The sequence below is a fragment of the Protopterus annectens genome, chromosome 4.part0 (assembly GCF_019279795.1).
Source record: "Protopterus annectens isolate FY-2018-M chromosome 4.part0, PAN1.0, whole genome shotgun sequence".
NCBI lineage: Eukaryota > Metazoa > Chordata > Ceratodontiformes > Protopteridae > Protopterus > Protopterus annectens.
Window position 1 is genome coordinate 654,021,432 of NC_056733.1, and position 19,145 is coordinate 654,040,576.

Consider the following 19,145-nt stretch of genomic DNA (forward strand, 5'->3'; position numbering starts at 1 on the left):
ATTCCTTTACTATATGTACAGACAGTAGCTAAGAAAACAACTAAAACTGTTAGAAATTTGCTCTCTTCTCTTTTCAGTACTATAACTTTTTGTTTAAAATCTATGAAAAAGGAATACCTACAATGAAATTACATTCTAAAAATAAGATTTACCTCTAACTTACAGGTTAACGCAATTCTATCCTGTTGAAGTTTTAACTACTTTTTTTACTTCTTAAGACTCATTTTAATACAATTTAACCATAAGTTTAAAATAAATTTATAATATAAATGTATTTATTTAATTTTACTTACTTATATTTGTTTACTGGAGTAGTGCACTGATAAATATTGACCAATTTCAGGCTCAGCCTAGGTGAAATACAGAACATTACACAAACAAAAAAATACAGAATTATAATCAATAACAGAATAGTTCTGATTAATTAGATAGAGAAAACTGTGTATTCCAGTGAACAATCACAGTGCAATGCATAATCAAGCAGTGTGTAAAGTACAACATATAATTAATTTCTAAAGTGGGTCCATCTTCAGTGAATGTTGAGAGAGTAGAGAAGACTCAGAAAGGAGGTAAATTAGGTGATATGTCTTTTGCCAAAGCAGAAGCATTTGGCTTGGATGAAGAAGTGCTTTTTGAGTTGCAGTCCAAATCTGGAATAAGTTCATAGCTAAGTACTAGGCTAACTGCCCTTGTGAGTCATTTTAAACTTATCCCATTTCCTTCAAAAGTGAGAATCCAACCCAGTACACCTTGTGTTTGTGAGGCAAACAGTTTAACTATTATGCCAATCCACAACCCCAGAAAAAGGGACTCGCCCTAAAACCTAATCTCTGAGCTTTAAAGTCTCATGCTCTGTTGAATGAGCTAGCAGGGCCGTGTTGATTTCCTTAATGTCGATGGGGAGCACTTGCCAAACAATAAGCAACTGATAGGGGAAAGCATATGCAGTGCTGTGTAGTTTGATTCTAGGGGTAATGAGAGTTGTTCTGGCTTGCGAGTAGTGTTTTAGGTTGTATGATGAACTAGCTGCAAGTGGAGTAAATATGTAAGTTGAAGTAGTTTGTAGAGTTGAGATCATAAAAGTAGGTTATATCATTGTCTTATTGGTAGCAATTTGGCTTTTTCTAGGATAATACAGTGATGCTCATAAACAGGTGAGTTTGTTATGAATTGGCAGATGCTGTTAGAGATGGTCTGAATGTGGCAATGTTTTTTCTTGAGGGCAGAAGCAAGAATTGGGAGTCCATATTTAAGCTGAGAAAGGAGAACTCCTTTGCCAATCATTGCTCTGGCTGGTTGTAATAGAAAAAGGGGAAATCTTTTTGGCCCAGAAGAGGAGGAAGTTTACTTTGGCTCACACTTTGTCTACATGGAAATGGAAGTTTAGTGACTGATCAAGCCACAGTCCCAGGTACTTGAAAGGGGAGGTTTGTGTATGTCACAGATAGTTAAAGTCAGGTGCTTGGTGAATTTTCTGTATTGTTCCTAAAAGCATAGTTTGTGTCTTGTTGAGGTTGAGAAGTAGTTTGTGGTTTATGAGCAATCGGTGGAGCTCAACTAAGTCTGACTGGAAATGGCATTGAATGTTTGTGTGAGAATGACTAGATCAGTAAATAACCATACCATCAGCATACAGAATAAGCAGGAGACTGGGGAGATCATAAGGATGTTTGTTAATGAATATGGAGAAAAGCAGGGGAACAGGAGTGAATCTTTGTAGTACACCGTTGGTAACAGGCACAGATTCTGATTGGGAGGATCCTATTCTAACTCTGCAGTGTGTGTCACTTGAGAAAGTTTTTAAACCAGGGGTGGCGTGTGGATTGATACCAATTTCAATTAATTTGTTTTGGAGAAGACAGTGGCCAAAAAGGTAAATACCTTTGTGTCAGGTCTAATCTCTCAAGAGTTCACTATCAGGGTTTAGTAGGATGTCATCACTTAGGGACCAAAGTACTGTCATAGTACTTCATCCAGGCCAAAATCCATGTTGTTTGGAAGACAGCAGGTGGTACTAATGGATAAAGAGGAAGAGTTTGGTGTAGACTATCTTTTCATAAAGTTTGCCCAGAATTGGATTGCTTTGCGAGGGTTTAATTAACTTTTAATGGTTTAATTAAATTTTAATGGTTTAATTAAATTTAATTAGGAATTGTGCAATAACATCAATGGCAATTTCAGACTTGTATATGAGGTATAGATTATACAAGCATACAGCTCTTTATTAGACATAGTGTTTTCCTTTTTTCCATTCACAGCTTTGTGCCCATTCTTCCTAGTTAAATATCAAGTTATCAGTGTACTATCAGCTATAATTTGAGTTTAATAAGATCAAATGGTTGCTGATAATTTAACAGTTTTTACTAATGTCATATTATCATTTAACTCTATTAAAATTTCAATAAAATAAAATAAAAAAACAAGGAATTTAAGATGGAGTGGATTACCCTCTCCTTTCCACACAGCATCAGTCTGTCAGTGCAAAGGAAAGAGGATTAAGCCTATGAGCAGTTAATGAAGTGCTTCCTATTGCACAGAGTTGGACTCCTTCCATCTCCACTGGCATAACGTGCAACTCTGAGTAATTCACTTTTCCAAACAGAGCACCTGGGTTATCCATGAAAAGGAAAAACACTTGTATTCAGTAAGGTTGTCTGGATAAAAAATGTGAAAATAAAAATAAAAAAACTTAAGTATTACTAGGTTACTCCTTGATTAAAGTGAATTTATGTCATCCATAGTCATAATATTTGCCTTTGTTGAGCAGTAGATGAAGCCTTCATGATTCCATTTCTTTTATTTGTAATCGCTAGTTCTAGAAATAAAGACCATTGCAATATTAACAAGAAAAATAAATATGATTCATCATTTGAAAGAAAAAGAAGTTATGTGCTCACTATAATGTCCCATCTGACATCTGAGTAGTTACACTTCATTTTTCTGCAACCTGTGGGTATTCGGATCCATATCGGATCCGAGGCGTCAACTTTTCAAGCATCTGCTCCAAGCTCCTCCCCCTTACCCATAACCCACCACCATCTCCTACCTTCCCTCAGATCGAGTTTGCCACTACTCAAACCAATCAGCAACTCAATTTTACAATAAGCCATGAACAGATTTGGGGGAAGGAGGATGGGACGGTTGCAGAAAAATGAAGTGTAACTACTCAGATGGAAAGTTATGGTGAGTACATAACTTCTTTATCTGAAGTAGTTAACTTCATTTTATCTTCAACCTGTGGGACAGAGTCCCCAGCTACTCAACTCCTGGGAGGTCCTCATGGAAGGATATTCCTGAGCACCACAGAGCCAAAGGATGCTCTCCCTCTGGAGATCAAATCCAACTTATAATGAGAAATGAAGGTATGCAACCTTGCTCAAGTTGCTGCCACACAAATATCATCCAGTGAAACCCTAGACCAAAAGGCAGCAGAGGTCGCCACAGATCTGGTAGAATGTGCTTTGCACATTTGTGCTTTGATGTGCGTTGCAATCAGAAACTGACTGGTGGAGATCGCCCACTCCCACACTCTCATGGCCTCACGACACAGAGGGTAAGATCTGGTTCCTCCCTGTCTGTTGATGTACCAGACAGCCGACATGTTGCCTGACTGAACTGCAATCGTCCCCACAGGAAGAACAGTGTGGAAGGCTTGCAATGCTAAAAGCACTGCTCATCTCCAGAACAATGATATGCAATCTGGTCTCGATCTGGGACCACGTGCCTTGGACCATCCTCCCCAGATAGTGCCCCCCCCCCACACACACCTGAGCTGGTAGGCATCTGTGGTCACTGTGGCTTGGGCTGTGGGTGAAACGAATGGGCATCCCGCTACGATCTCCAGCGATTGGAGCCACCAGAGAAGTGATGCCCTGCACGCTTTGCTGATTTGAATTGGATGTTCCATGGTGAGATCTAGCCAAGACCACTGTACAGCTAGAGTCCATTGGAGAACACGCATGTGAAGACGCACACAGGGGAGGATCAAGATTGCTGCTGCCATAGAACCCAGGGCTTTGGGAATGTCACCCACCTTTGGTAATCTGGGGCCAAGAACTACTGATATATGGGCCCATAGGCTCTGGACCCTGTCTGGAGTTAGGAAGACTTTTAGTCGAAGGGTGCCCAGCCATGCCCCGATAAAGTCCAAAATCTGCAGCGGGTCCAAGAGGAACTTGGAAACATTGAAAGTAATCCCCTAGCCGAACTGCAAGATGAAGGAAGGAATCTCTGGCTAGGCAAAGAAGATGCTTGGTGGAAGCAGTGAGGAGCCAGTCGTCTAGGTAATGGAATACCTGAATTCCCTGAAGCCTCAGGTGAGCCACTAAAATTGCCATTACCTTGGTAAACACCCTGGAGGCTGCGGCGAGACCGAAGGGTAGAGCTCTGAACTGGAAATGACTGGCTCCCAGCTGGGAGCGAAGGAACCTCCTGGAGCTTCTGCAAATCTTGATGTGGTAGTAAGCATCCTGGAGGTCTATCGAGCACATCCAGTTGCATTCTCAAAGATAAGGTAGAATGGACTGTAGGGTGACCATCCGGAATGTCTGCTTGGCGACAGCCAGGTTTAAAGCTGACAGGTCCAAAATGGGCCTGAGATCCCCCATATTTTTTGGGCACTAAAAAGAACCTGGAGTAAACGCCTGATCTGGACTGATCGAGGGGGACCAGTTCGATGGCTTGTTTGTGAAGCAGCTTGGAAATCTCCAGTGCTGCCGTCTCCCTTTGAGCGGGTGGAATATCTGAAAGGTGCTTTGGTTGGATGGGAGGGGAAACAAATGGGATGTAGTAGCCTCTGGATATTATTTGAAGCACCCAACAATCTACAGTTATGGACTCCCAAGCCATTGGGCGCAATGATAATCTTCCCCCGACTGCCTCCAAAGTAGGACAGTCAGGCAACCCCTAAGGGCTGCTGCGTGGGCCTGTCTGAGAAGGGCTCCCTAGACCCAAAGTTCCTCGGACCTTCTCTGCCTCTGGGCTGGCATCTGTCCTGTCCCTCTCTACCTCTAGGGGACGAAGTGTCCTGAGAGTCCAGGGAAAACTGTGATTTTCAGAACCACATCTTCTTTTGCCCTCTCTGATTCCTGGAAAAGGATCTTTGAAGGCTAGAGAAGCTGACTCCGACGGCAGACAAAGTGTTCCCATCCTTTTCGCTCTGGACAAGGGTGTCAGGTATGGTCTTCCCAAAAAGAGAAGAACCATCGAAGGGAGCATTTGTGAAAGACGCCTTGAAGGGACACAGTCCGAGCCAAGCGTGTCGCCTCATAGCCACGCCAGTCCCAGCCGCCCCAGCCGCTCCTTCCGTAGCATGGGAAAGGAGGCGCATAGACATGTTCGATACTGATTTCAGTGTCAACATTTCCACGGACAACAAACGCTTGTCCTCCGGCAACAAAGACTCTGGCTGCGACTCAGCTAACTCCGTGACTAGGTCTCAATGCAGTTGTATAACGTGTGCCAAATCGTTCAGCGCTCAGATGGAAAACGTCTCTGAAGAATATACTCACTTCTCAAATCGATCCACCGCCCTGGATTCCTTGTCCGGAGGGTGGACTGAGGAACTCTCCTGGGCCAGTTCCCTCTTAGTGGCTGCTGCAACCACCATAGCATCCACAGGGGATCCTTTATACCAGGCCTGTTTGAGGGGGGAGAGAAAACTCTGTCCGGGCATTTTGGTATCTGCTCTATGGTATCAGGCTCCTTCCATGCCAGGGGGGGTGATAAGATCCACTAAGGGATCCACAGGCAGGGACACCCAGGACATACACGGGTCCATGCCAAAAGCCTCCAGGAACATTGATTCATCCTTAGAAGGTTCTGGGGCTGACCAACCTCCCCTCTGGCAGAGGATCTCCATTATACCTCCAAAGGAGACATCCTCAGGAGGTGACCTGGGGGAACCTTCTCCTTCATCTAAATCAGTGTCTTCTGTCAAGGACTCGGGGAGTCCAGGTGCCTCCTTTTACATATGTGCTTACGGGGACCCTCTTCAGTGGGACTCTGTGAAGAGGGCTTGTGAGCCACGGGGGGGGTTCCTCCAGGGGAACCGCCTGGGGGTCCTCTAGCACGGGCTGTCCCTGGGACAAGTTGAAGGGAGTCTTAACTGAATCCAAGGGAGTCTGGGTGGAATCCAAGGGAATAGGCTGGGGTCTCGATCCTTGGGAGAGAACCCTCTCCACCACATCGAACGCTGATGGAGAGCATACCTCCTTAGCACCCAACAATAAGGAAGCTCTCCTCGGATCCACCGTGAGGATCGAGGCCGAGGCTGGAGTAGCCAGAGTTCCGAAGGAATGGCTCAGATCTGACAAAGTCGGAGCTGAAGACACCTCCATTCCCTCAGATCCGACTCCCCATCCTCGACCACGAGAGTTGCTCAGATCCGAAGAACTCAAGGTAATCACCGGAGTCAAGGTTGAAGGAACCGTCGGTGCCAAATCCCCAGCCCTGAAGATCCTAGGATCCATAAACCCCGAAACCACAGGCCGGATCGGCGAAGGAGAAATTGGATGAAAAAAAGGCATGGAGGTCCTCCCCCCTCCAGAGGGAGAGGGGCCTGGCAAGACTCCCATCTGGATTTGGGTCCGAATAAATCTCATCATCTTGTCCATATCCAATTCTGATAGACTCTGAGTCGAGGGCGAGGAGGCGACTGACTTGGATCTGGCTGGTCGTTGCGACGACCTAGATGAAGGCCTCAGATCCAAGAGCTCCATCAGCTCCGGGGAGAATCTCGGGAGTGGAGCTGAGGAGACGTACGTCTCGGCACTTTAGAAGGCAGGCTAGAGAAGGGCTCCTGCTCTGGAGACCATTTACGGGGCCTATTCCCCCTCTTGTCTCTGTCCTTGTCTTTCTTCCTGTCTTTTCCTTTGGCCTCCCCTTCAACAGGTCTAGTGGGAGGATGAGTCCCAGCCTGAGAGGGAGGTTGGGCAGCTGCTGCAGAAGCCGAGGCCGATGAGTCCAGAGAGGAAACCAGTAGAAGGCCTTTTGCCACCAATTTGGCCTTCCTTTCTTTCAAGGTGCTGGGGTTAAAACCGGCGCACACACTGCACTGTACAGATAAATGGGGAACACCCAGGCAAACAACACACAGAGTGTGATCATCGGACGGTGAAAGCTTATGGCTACACTCTGTGCATTTCTTAAAGGTAAGTTTTGGCTGATCAGCCATACTACAAACACACACAGCCAACCTACTTAAGACCGACACAACAAGTGCACTCACACCTAAGTGGTAGGGGGGCCTGCACTAACTACTTTACAACAAACATTTTTTTTTTTTTTAACCAACGAACAAGCGTTAGTGGGAGGAAAGGGAACTAACTGAAAACACGCACTAACTATTTTTCAGAAAAACGACCACAAAAGCACTTACAATACCATATGCTCGGAGCTACAGAGATCACGGTGCTGATGCACGAAGCGGCAAAAGAGATCTGGGGGAAGGGAGATGGGTATGGGTAAGGGGGAGGAGCTTGGAGCTCGGAGCAGATGCTTGAAATGTTGCCGCCTCGGATCCGATATGGATCCGCATACCCACAGGTTGCAGATAAAATGAAGTTAACTACTTCAGATGTAGTTTTATAAGTATTTTTTAAACATTTTAAAAATGACTCAAATCCAGAGTACTGGGAGTCAAGCCAGTCACACTGGCATATGCCTGATGCCCAGTTCCCATGAATTTTGGCTACTGCTACATACAAACATACATACATACAGATATTTCAAGCATGGGCATTAATGCCCTTCTCGCTTGCCAATATACCAAAACCCTTGTTCCCATAATAAGTGCCCAGGCTGTTCTTAAAAATATCTACGCTAGTACCTGCTTTAATGTAATTTGGTATTCTGTTCCATGCATCAGCTAGTATGTCAGAGAATCAATTAGTAAACTTCTCACTCTTATAGAATCTCCTACATAGGTTGTCTGATAATTCTCTAGTACTTTTTGTTAACTCCAATCAGTCCCAGAGGTAGTTGTCACTAAATGCCCTATATACCTGAATAAGATCTCATCTTAGATATCCGTAAGAGACACCGTACAAGTTCAGATACTTTAGTCTTTCAAAATAACTTAAATTTTCACATTGATGGATACCCTTGGTATATTTTCATTGTACTCTTTCCAGTTTACTCATGCTTGTTTTCTTATAGGGTTTCCATATTTTTATTCCATACTTAAGTTTGGGTCTAATGTAACTAACAAACAATGACTTCATTATTTTTGATTTCCTAGACTTTTAAATCTTTTTATACAAGCTACAGTTTTATAACTGTCATTAACCAATTGGTTGATATGATTAGAAAATCACATATCTGAATCTACCCATATACCCAGGTCCTTAAATGAATCTACAGTTTCGATCACTGTGTGCTATATTAAATATTCACCTTTCAATTTATGCTTACCAAATCTCATATGCTTAGTTTTTGATGTATTTATCAGCATATTATTCTCCTGTGCCCAAATGGTCAATTTAGTCAAGTTATTTTGCAGACATGCCTTATCTGTAACACATGTAATCAGTTTACCCAATTTCAGGTCATCTGCATATAGACTGTAGAACACCTCAGATGTAAAAGTTAGGTCTGAAAGATACAATCTAAAGTAAGGGCCTAGGACAGAGCACTGTGGGATATCCTAACTGTAACCAAGCATTTTGCCTGTCCAGTTGCTGTATGACACTTGCCATGTCCTATCTGTAAGACATGCAGCTATCTATCTTATCAACAGTACATCAATACCTAACTGTACTAAATTATTGATCAGTGTTGTGTATGACGCTGTCAAATGTTGAAGTCAAATCTATATAAATGTCATCACAGCACACTTTTTCATTCATAGCTGTTAGTAAATTATTACAGAACATCATGTTACAGATGGCAGTAGATCTGTTTTCAACATATGCATGCTGACATATGGTTTCAAGTCCCAACCTATCCAGTTTGACAATAACTTATCCAATATTACCTTCTCCATTATTTTTCCACAAAGTACAGTTGTGTACACTTACCATAAATGTAGATGTTTGAGTGTATTCACTGTTGCAGTCATTACATTTGGGTTATCTGCTTGCAGTAGCCCTCAGTCAGCCTAATTAACAAAGTCTTGGGTCCTGCATCAGTTGCTGTCCCTTCTTCCATGACGTCGAGTTGTCAGGGGAATAAAACATGCAGCCGACACCATTACATCAGTTTTTCTTGCCCCAGATGTCAGGTGCCCCCCTAATGAGAAGCAATTAAATCTATAATACAAGGATATACCTCTAATAAAAAAGCAAATACACCAAAAAGCTTTTTGAGCATAGTAAGTGAGAGTAGAGGTATAGCCAAAAGAAGAAAGGGGGCTAGAGGGAGGGTAACCAGGACTGCAACAGTGAATACTCGAACATCTACATTTATGGTAAGTGTACACAACTGTACTATGTTCTTCATGTTTCACTGTTGCAGTCATCACATTTGGGTAGATTCCCAAAGCTAAGGTTGGCAGGAGGAATTTAAATAAAATTAGGACCAGCTATAAGGCCCTGCAAGACTGCAGTGGCAAAACCAGCTCTGGATTTAGAGAAAATTGGCAAATGATAATGCTTGGTGAAAGTATGTATAGAACTCCAGGTAGCAACTTCTAGGATGTCCCTTGTAGGGACGCCCATGAGAAAGGCTGTAGAGGTAGATGCAGCCCTTGTTGAATGGGGTCTGATGCCCTGTGGGATAGGTTTTCCATGGTGCTTATAGCAGAAATGAATGCGATGGCCTATCCATTTTGAAATGGTTTGCTTTGAAATAGCTTTCCCCTCTGTCCCTGCAGCAAATGCCACCAGCAGTTGTTCAAATTTCCTTTGAGGTTTAGTCCTGTCCAAGTAGAATCTAAGCTGACGGTAGGCAAATGAATGGACTGATTAAGAGACACACTGGATACCACCTTGGGCATGAAGGAGGGACTGGTTCTGAGGGACACCCTGTCCGCATGAAAGATGATGAAAGGCTCCACTGCCATAAGGGCCTGTAACTCAGACACCATTCTTACAGAAGTGATTGCTAAAAGGAAAGCTGTTTTCCAGGAAAGGAATTTTAAATTTGCAGTAGCAGCTGGCTCAAAAGGAGGAAGAGTGAGATTCTCCAAGACAAAGTTAAGCTCCCAGGCTGGAGTTGGAGCTCTCCTCGGTGGCCTTAAATTTTTGGCCCCTCTGAGGAACTGCTTGAGCAGTGGGTGAGAGAAGAGGGGAGGCTCTGTGCTAAAATGAGATGAAATGGCTGAGGCATGAATTTTGATGGAGGAAAAGGACAAGCCCTTATAAAGCATCTCAGTCAAATATTGTAGAATCTGAGGTAAACTGAGCACTGCTGCGCTCAACCCTTGAGACTGGTTCCAGGTACAAAATAGTACAGTTTTGTACCTACCATAAATGTAGATGTCCGATAGATATGCAACTGCAGTCATAACATATGGGTTGTCCTGCCTCAGGCAGCCCTCGGTCGGCCGGATTCCAAAGTCTGGGTCCGACGTCGGCTGATGTCGCATTTCTCTCCGACGTCAGAGCGGCTGGAGTACATAAGCATCAGCCGACGCCATCTTCTTCAGTGTTTCTTGCCCCAGATGCCAGGTGCCCTCCAAGGAAGGATGTAATCAAATTGGAAGACAAAAACAGGTTTCCAGACAAATAAGTAAGCAATAAACAGATACACCATAACAGATATCCCCAGCTAAGAGTAACAGGGATAGGAGTGGACCCAAGGCATAGAGGGGAAGGAGGGAGGGAAAACCCGACTGCAGTTGCATATCTATCGGACATCTACATTTATGGTAGGTACAAAACTGTACTATGTCCTTCAAGAATGCAACTGCAGTCATAACATATGGGTTGAATACCATAGCTTAGCTGGGGGAGGTGGAATGCCCTAGGAAAGGGATGGTGTGGCTATCAAACCCTGCAGGACTGCCGAAGCAAAGCCTGCTCTGGATCTGGAATATAAAGGGAGGTTGTAGTGTTTGGAAAATGTATGCACGGAGATCCATGTAGCAGCTTCTAGAATGTCCTTTGTAGGCACCCCTCAAAAATGCTGTAGAGGTGGCTGTAGCTCTGGTGAAGTGTGGTCTGACATTGGCTGGCACACTCTTTCCATGGAAGGAATAACAGAATCTGATGCAATGTCCAATCCATTTTGAAATTGTCTGTTTGGAAATTGCTTTTCCTTGTACTCCAGGGGCGTAAGCTACAAACAGCTGATCAGACTTCCTACTGGTCTTGGTTCTGTCCAGGTAATAGCGAAGTTGTCTGTGAATGTCCAAGGTGTGCAACAGTCTCTCCCCTTTGTTCTCAGGATTGGGAAAGAAAGTAGGCAGGTGAATTGCTTGATTTAAAGAAACCCTAGATACTACTTTTGGCAGAAAGGTAGGGCTGGTTCGTAAGGAGACCCTGTCTTTGTGAAAGGTTATGAACGGTGGTATTGCCATTAGGGCCTGTAATTCCGAAACCCTTCTTGCTGAGGTAATGGCCAACAGGAAAGCTGTCTTCCAGGAAAGAAATTGTAAGTCCACAGAAGCTGCTGGCTCAAAGGGAGGTAGAGTCAATTTTTCTAGGACAAAGTTGAGGTCCCAAGCTGGTACTGGTGCCTTTCTTGGGGGCTTTATATTCTTGATTCCTCTAAGAAATTGCCTTAACAAAGGATGTGAAAACACAGGCGGATCAGTGTTGTATCTAGCTGAGATAGCTGAAGTATGTATTTTTATGGAAGAGTATGAAAGGCCATTATGTAGCATATCTGCCAGATATTCCAGAATGAGTGGAATGCTCAAAAAAGATGCATCATGACCCTTGCTGGTATTCCAAATGCTGAATCTCTTCCATTTGGCTGAGTAAACCCTTCTGGTGGATGGTCTGCGGGCTTCTGTTAGTATCCGCTGAACTTCCTTGGAGAGAGGTATACTGAGGTTATTTATGGGATTCTCCCAAGCTGTTAGCTGTAGAGTCTGGATGTTGGGATGAACTGTCCTGAAGTTGTGCTGAGTCAGAAGTTGGGGCCATTGGGGAAGGGCCCACTTTTTGTTGTGACACACGCTCCGTAGTAGTGGGTACCAATGTTGTCTTGGCCAGTCTGGAGCTATTAGGATCCCCTTGGGCTGCTCTGCTTTGATCTTTAGTAATACTGTGGTCATCAGTGGCAGAGGTGGAAATGCATAGATTTTTAGGGAGCTCCAGTTGAATGAGAGAGCATCTATCTTCCATGCTTGTGGATGATATGTCCTTGAACAGAACTTTTGTAGGTGATGATTGAGGTGTGAGGCAAATAGGTCTACGTCTGGCCTGCCCCATGTCGAGATGAGTCGTATAAAGATTTCTGGATGTAACCTCCATTCGTGGGGATCTAGGAAATTCCTGCTCAGGCTGTCCGCCAGAACATTCTCTTTGCCTGGAACAAATTGGGATTGTAGCTGTATGTTTAGGCTCAGTGATTTCTGCCAAAGATTCATTGTCAGTCTGCAAAGGGGGTAAGAATGAGTGCCCCCCCTGCTTGTTTATGTACCACATCACAGTGGTGTTGTCTGTCCGTATTAGTAGGTGGCCTTGTTGAAGTTGTTGAGACCATAAGCTTTTTAGGTACCATTGAAGCTTTCTCATGTGAAGTGTTGCTAGTGGAACCAGGAGAATGCAGGATGCCATGTAACCCAGGGCCTGTAGGAATCTCCTTGCAGTCATCTGGGTGAGTTTTGCTAAATTTTTGAAGTAATGAGTTAACTTCTTTTGCATGTCTTCTGTCAGGTAAGCCATTTGAGAGGCTGTGTCTAGATTGGCTCCTAAGAATGTTATTTGCTGGGATGGCTGAAGTCTTGGCTTTTGAAAGTTGACTGTGTATCCCAGAGCTTGTAGCAGTTGTATGACATAATTCAAGTTGTTTGTCGTCCGCTTGTATGAGGCAGTCGTCTAGGTACGGGTAAATTTGAATTCCCTGGAGCCTGCAATGAGCAATTACTGAAGCCAGGCATTTCGTGAATACTCTGGGCGCAGTAGACAAGCCAAATGGCAATGCTGAGAATTGATAATGCTCTGGCCCTGCAAGAAATCTGAGGTATCTTCTGCAGCTGTGTCTGATAGGGACATGCAGGTATGCCTCCTTGAGGTCCAGAGTAATCAGCCAAGACCCCTTGCCCAGCATGGGAAGGAGTTGCTGTAGAGTCAGCATTTTGAACTTTGGTACTATGAGAAAAGTGTTTAGAGCGGACAAGTCCAGTATTGGTCTCCATTGAGTTTCTTTTCTTGGAACAAGGAACAGTCTTGAGTAAAACCCCTGACCCTGTTCTTGTTGTGGAACTTTTTCTATTGCTTTGATCTGAGCAAGCAGGGAAATTTGCTTGATAGCCTTTGCCCTCTGATGTTGTGGAAGGTTTGGCATTCCTTGTTTTCTTGGCAAGGTATAAAAATGGAACCTGTAACCGTGGTCTATAATGTCCAAAATCCATTTGTCCTTTGTCAGTTTGTGCCAATTGCTTGAAAACAGAGATAATTTTCCGCCCAAAGGAGCTGCTGCTTGCTCCTTGGTCAGCGGAACTAGAGGAAAGTCATTGAGATTGTTCCTGTGGGGCAGGAGAAACCCCTGTGTCACTTTTTCGGTTTGCTGGTTGCCATTGTCATCCTCTGTAGGATCCTCTGTATTGTCCTCTTCCTCGGGCATGTCTGTTTTTGCCCCTTTGAAATCTTTCAGGATTAGGAAAGGACCAGTTCTTGGAAGGCCAATTCCTGCTGAATCTGGGTGGCTGAACCTGGAGGAAATCTTTGACTGTCTGAACTGACTTGGCTTTTTCCTCAATGGACTTTAACACATCTTTAGCATTAGCACCAAAAAGCTTGTTCTTTTCCAAAGGTGCATCAAGAAGTTTTGCCTTAACCTGATCTGGCAAAGGTTGTTCTTTTAACCATGCATGCCTTCGAATGACCGCCCCTGTCATAGCTGCCCTACATGAAGCCTCCAATGCATCATATCCACACTGTAGAAAGTGATTGCTAACTTGCTGAGAGTTATGCACAGCCTCCTGCAAAGACTTCCCATCTAAAGGTTCAGGAGAGGCCAAAGTTTTCTGTAAATCATCTAACAGGAAATCCTGATATTGAAACATATGAAAGAGACAATTGAGAGCTCTCATAGATAAAGTAGTGGAGGTGTAAACCTTCTTTCCCCATCTCTCTAAGGACCTTGCTTCCCTGTCGGAAGGCAAAGGATTTTTGGAGGTGGTAGCTGAAACCCCTTTAGGCCCCTGAGAAATTGTTTCTAAATCAACAGCATGGGCCCTAAACAAATGAGAATGGGTTTCTGGGACCCTATAGTATCTGTCAGGCTTGACAGGTGCAGGGGGAAGAGTATCCGGGGTAACACTGGAGTCAGAGTATAAATCATCCAAAACATCAAGCACAGGAGGAATAGCTAAGGGTCTGTGTTGTGGCTTTTTAAGGAAGGTTCAGAGGCGCTTTCTGGAATCAGAATATTCCTGGCCTTGCCACTTAAAAAGTTCCCTCATGGAATGCAGAACTTCCCCAAAAGAAATATCCTCAGGAGGAGAGGCAGAGGGGATGGAGTCCTCTGCATCTGAATCCTCGTAGGTCTGGAAGGGCTCTTTCTGGCTTTCGGAGAGAACAGAGTCCTCAGAATCTTCATCAGAAGGAAGAGGGTCAGAGGGTTCAGCCCTGGGCCTCTTATCAGGAGGAGGCTGGGATCCTCTCTCAGGATGGGCCTGGGAACCTCTGAACATGGAAATTAAATCTGCGGCCATAGCCATGATTTGAGTTTCAGGAGTAGGCTGAGGTAAGGTTTTAGCTGTAAGGTGCTTGGACTTGCTGGCTGCCTTGGCACATGTGTAGGCCTTGATAGACATGGGCATGGGAGGTCTAGCAGCTCCACGTGCAGGAGTGACCTTATCAACAGCAATGGTCTCGGGCATTTCCTCGGTTTCGGTATCCGGGGGAAAATCAATAACTGGCGTCAGAGTGGTCTCCGGTATCGGAGGTATCTGTAATGCGGTGTCTTCGGTTCGGAGCGGTGGAATAACCGCCTCCGAGAGAACCGGAGCACTTGCGGTAGGTTTTAGCGTGGTGTCGGTAGAAGACGCGGGCCGAGGATGTCGGTCCCGGTCTTTCCGTTTTTTAGGAGTCTGCGTTGTCGGTTGTTCCGACGGCATTGTATAATCAAATTTTTCGCCAAAAAAGTCTTCAGCGAACTCCGGCCGGCGCCTGAGAGTGCGCTTATTGAAGTGAGCACAGGCGGCACAGGCAGAGACGTCGTGGTCTGGGCCAAGGCAAGGGAGGCAGTAAGAGTGGAAATCCTTATGAGGTGTTTGTTTACCACAAGACAAACAATTATTTACTTTTTCAGTAATTTCTGACATCGGCTGAGGCAAGAAAAGGTCCCCAACGGGGTACTTAGCTTTTTTGATGACTTCGGTTTCGAAGAATACAGGAGCTGACCGACCGGCACTTGCGAACTGCTTCTGCTTCGGGCACCGCGCGGCAAGAAAGACTGAAGAAGATGGCGTCGGCTGATGCTTATGTACTCCAGCCGCTCTGACGTCGGAGAGAAATGCGACATCAGCCGACGTCGGACCCAGACTTTGGAATCCGGCCGACCGAGGGCTGCCTGAGGCAGGACAACCCATATGTTATGACTGCAGTTGCATTCTTGAAGGACATCTTTTCCATTTTGCAGCACAAGATTTTCTAGTACTAGGCCTCCTAGCCTCTAAAACGATATCCATCACTGATTTACTGAGGGGTGGTAAAGGAGAGATTAGGTAATTAGCCAGGCTGCTAGGTTCAGGGTTTGCAGCTGAGGGTGCAGAATCTGGTTCTCCTGCTGAGACAACAGGAAAGGAGTCTGAGGCAGGTGCCATGGGGCCAAGCATCACACACTGCGCAGGAGGGGGTACCAGTGTTAGTGTGGCCAGTCTGGTGCAATTAAAATCGTCCTTGGCTTGTCCTGTTTGATCTTTAGTAGTACCTTGGAGAGCAAAGGCACAGGAGGAAAGGCATAAACTGATAGATTTTTCCAGCTGAAGGATAGAGCATCCACTTTCCAAGCTTGTTTGTGGGGAATCCTTGTGCAAAATTTGTCCAATTGATGGTTCTGGGGGGAGGCAAACAGGTCTATATCTGGGCTCCCCCATTTGATTGTCAACATGTTGAAAATCCTTGGTTCCAGTTTCCACTCGTGGGGGTCCATGAGGTTTCTGCTTAGTCCATCTGCCAGTGTATTTAGTTTTCCTGGCAGGAATTGAGCTTGTAGATTCACTTGGTAGCTCAAGGCTGTGTTCCACAATGCCATGGCTAGTCTGCAGAGGGGGCAAGAGTGTGTACCCCCCTGCTTGTTTATGTACCACATGACCGTGGTGTTGTCCGTCTTTAAAATATAACATTTCAGAGCTTTACCAGAAAGGCTCATCCAGACTCTGCTACACTTTGCTGTGAAGGAAAGGTTAGTTTGCTTTTGTTTTTTGTATTTTGTATTCTTTACTGCAGTTCTATATTTTGAATACTGTGGTTTGTTTTCTTTATCTTGTGTTTTACTTGCATTCTGCTTTAACAGCATATTCAAACTTCAAAAGAGACCAGGCAGAATTTTTTTTCCCGCCCTCCCACCCAGTTATAGTTGTCTTGTTAAATGCCAGCCTCTTATGTTAATCTGACCATATATCTCATTTCCTCTCTACTTTCATTGGCTTGTGTGAGTAATCACACAATCATGATTTTTGAAATCCCTCCCCTTCAACTATTTAAATTTATTGGCCATCCTACTGTATTCCATAGTACCAGAATACAAAAGTGACCATCCCTTTCAATCCATCTTGCTGTTTTAAAAATAGTAACGCTCCACTAAACCTTAACTTTTTAAACAGGTAAAACTTTAGTTACCTACTTTCACATCTAACTTCTATAGTGCACACTGCAGTGTGCATTTTTTTCCAGCTTTCCTTTAAGCACCCCTGTGACTAGCACTTTCTCTAATACCTGCTGGAAAGCACTAGGAAGCCCTAAACTGATACAAGCACTCAACTCTCCTTGTTAATAAGGAGAAATTAATAGTAGGCACTAAACAGCCTATAATTGCAAAGTACCTTGCTAAGGTAAGGAAAAACAGCTCCTGTACTTTACAAAAAAAAAAAAGCACCAAACCAGGCATGTCCAAGGGTCAGCTTCTGGTGATTTCTCCTGTCCACCTGGTGAATCTGGGCATACTGGGACAATGCAGCAATTGCCTTATTACACAGACAATCCTCTTTACCTACCACCCAATGAACTAGAAATGGCCAAGCGCCAGTGAACGAAGTTGAAGTGCAGGAAACACCAAAATAGAGTCCACCAATGTAGAAAGTAATAAAATCCAAAACGGTTTATTTACACTCGATAACGTTAAACACCAAGCACTCCAAGTGTTTTTCGTCCCAGCCAATGCCGGAACTTCCTCAGACAACAACTTCCTGTAAAATTCCTGCTTTTATAGCAAACATTTAGTGTTTAATATGCCAATTTAATTTAAAAAAATACACAATATGTTGTCCTTTAGCACTTAAGTAAGTATATACAACAACAGTGATGTTCAATGTTTCACAGTAAAAAATGTTGTGTCAACATTTTGAAAGCGGCAATAATAAGCACCGCTAGTCCTAAAACCAGTTGTTCAACTAAGACCATCACACATAAAATATAAAATAACATATTGTGTATTTTTTTAAATTAAATTGGCATATTAAACACTAAATGTTTGCTATAAAAGCAGGAATTTTACAGGAAGTTGTTGTCTGAGGAAGTTCCGGCATTGGCTGGGACGAAAAACACTTGGAGTGCTTGGTGTTTAACGTTATCGAGTGTAAATAAACCGTTTTGGATTTTATTACTTTCTACATTGGTGGACTCTATTTTGGTGTTTCCTGCACTTCAACTTCGTTCACTGGCGCTTGGCCATTTCTAGTTCATCAGTTTTTGTCAATTTTTTCTGGTTGCGGTTTTTGTTGACCAGCGCTACGTGATGGAAGAAGAAGGGGACCAGGATTTATCGCAGGGTAACTTGACTCAACTATTAAATTTAATCAACACTCGTTTGGACCGCTTATCGGAGAAGGTCGATAGTGTGACCAATACCAACTTCAGCGGACGTACGAGGGTCTCTGCATCGCCTACCCACATTTTTGGTAGCGAACAACAACAGCCTGAGGGGCATGGATCCTTACAAAACGAACAGGGACGGTGTGTGGAAGGCACAGCACCTAGTGAACGGAATTTCATTAATTTTGACAACAACTTCAACATCAGGTCGTGGTTGAACACGGAACTCAATATGGACAACCAGATTACAGGTACTGTACAAATTAACAATAGTACGAACACTGTAAATCTGAGTGAAAAATTAAAGACCTTTGATAACAAACTTTTTAAGGCCAAGAAACTACATTTAGAACTTAACTACCTAAATAGATGTGTGCAGGAGAAAATAGTGCCAAAAGGTCTTAGGCACTTTTCTTACCCCACTGGCCTTGTCTATGGGTCTGATTTCTTTAACGACCTAACGAACCTGTACAACAATCATGGATTGGAAGTTCTAAGATGTATGATTAAACATTATGCTATCTCATTAGAAGACCTTAACAATGAAATTACCATATTGGAAAACGAGATCAAAAGCGACTTTGAGTTTAACAGATACAAATATGAGTTTGAAAGAACATTAAACAGTATCTCCCAACAAATGGTCAAACTAAAAGGAAACAAACTGAAAAAACTACAAAGGGACCTCAATGCCTACAGGGAGGGGGTAGCGTTCCCTAAACCGCCTAACAAAAATAATATTACACCCAAAACTAATGGGTTCAACCATCTGAAACCATCAAGGAACAAATCCGGGTATGGTACTTTCAGAACAACTACTAATGCTTATGGAACATCTTCCGAGCATATAACCACGGAAGATGAAATTTTTGAAGACATAAACTATGTTACTGAACTGGATCAACCCTCCCAGCAAGGTAACAACAATAGGCAAAACCAAGGGGGTCAAAAAAACTACCATGGGGGGAAGGGGAACAACTGGAAAACCAACCCCCCACAAGACCAGAGACGGAGATACAACACCAGGAGCAACAATCAGCACCAGGATTAAAGTTG

The 19,145-nt window shown here is 44.0% G+C and overlaps 1 protein-coding gene across 1 annotated transcript in view; it reads right to left on the minus strand.

The window, feature by feature from the left end:
* Positions 1-19,145, minus strand: part of MAPKAPK5 (MAPK activated protein kinase 5) — a 1,432,063-nt gene that overhangs the window by 461,153 nt on the left and 951,765 nt on the right. The gene's annotated exons all lie outside the window — the stretch shown is intronic.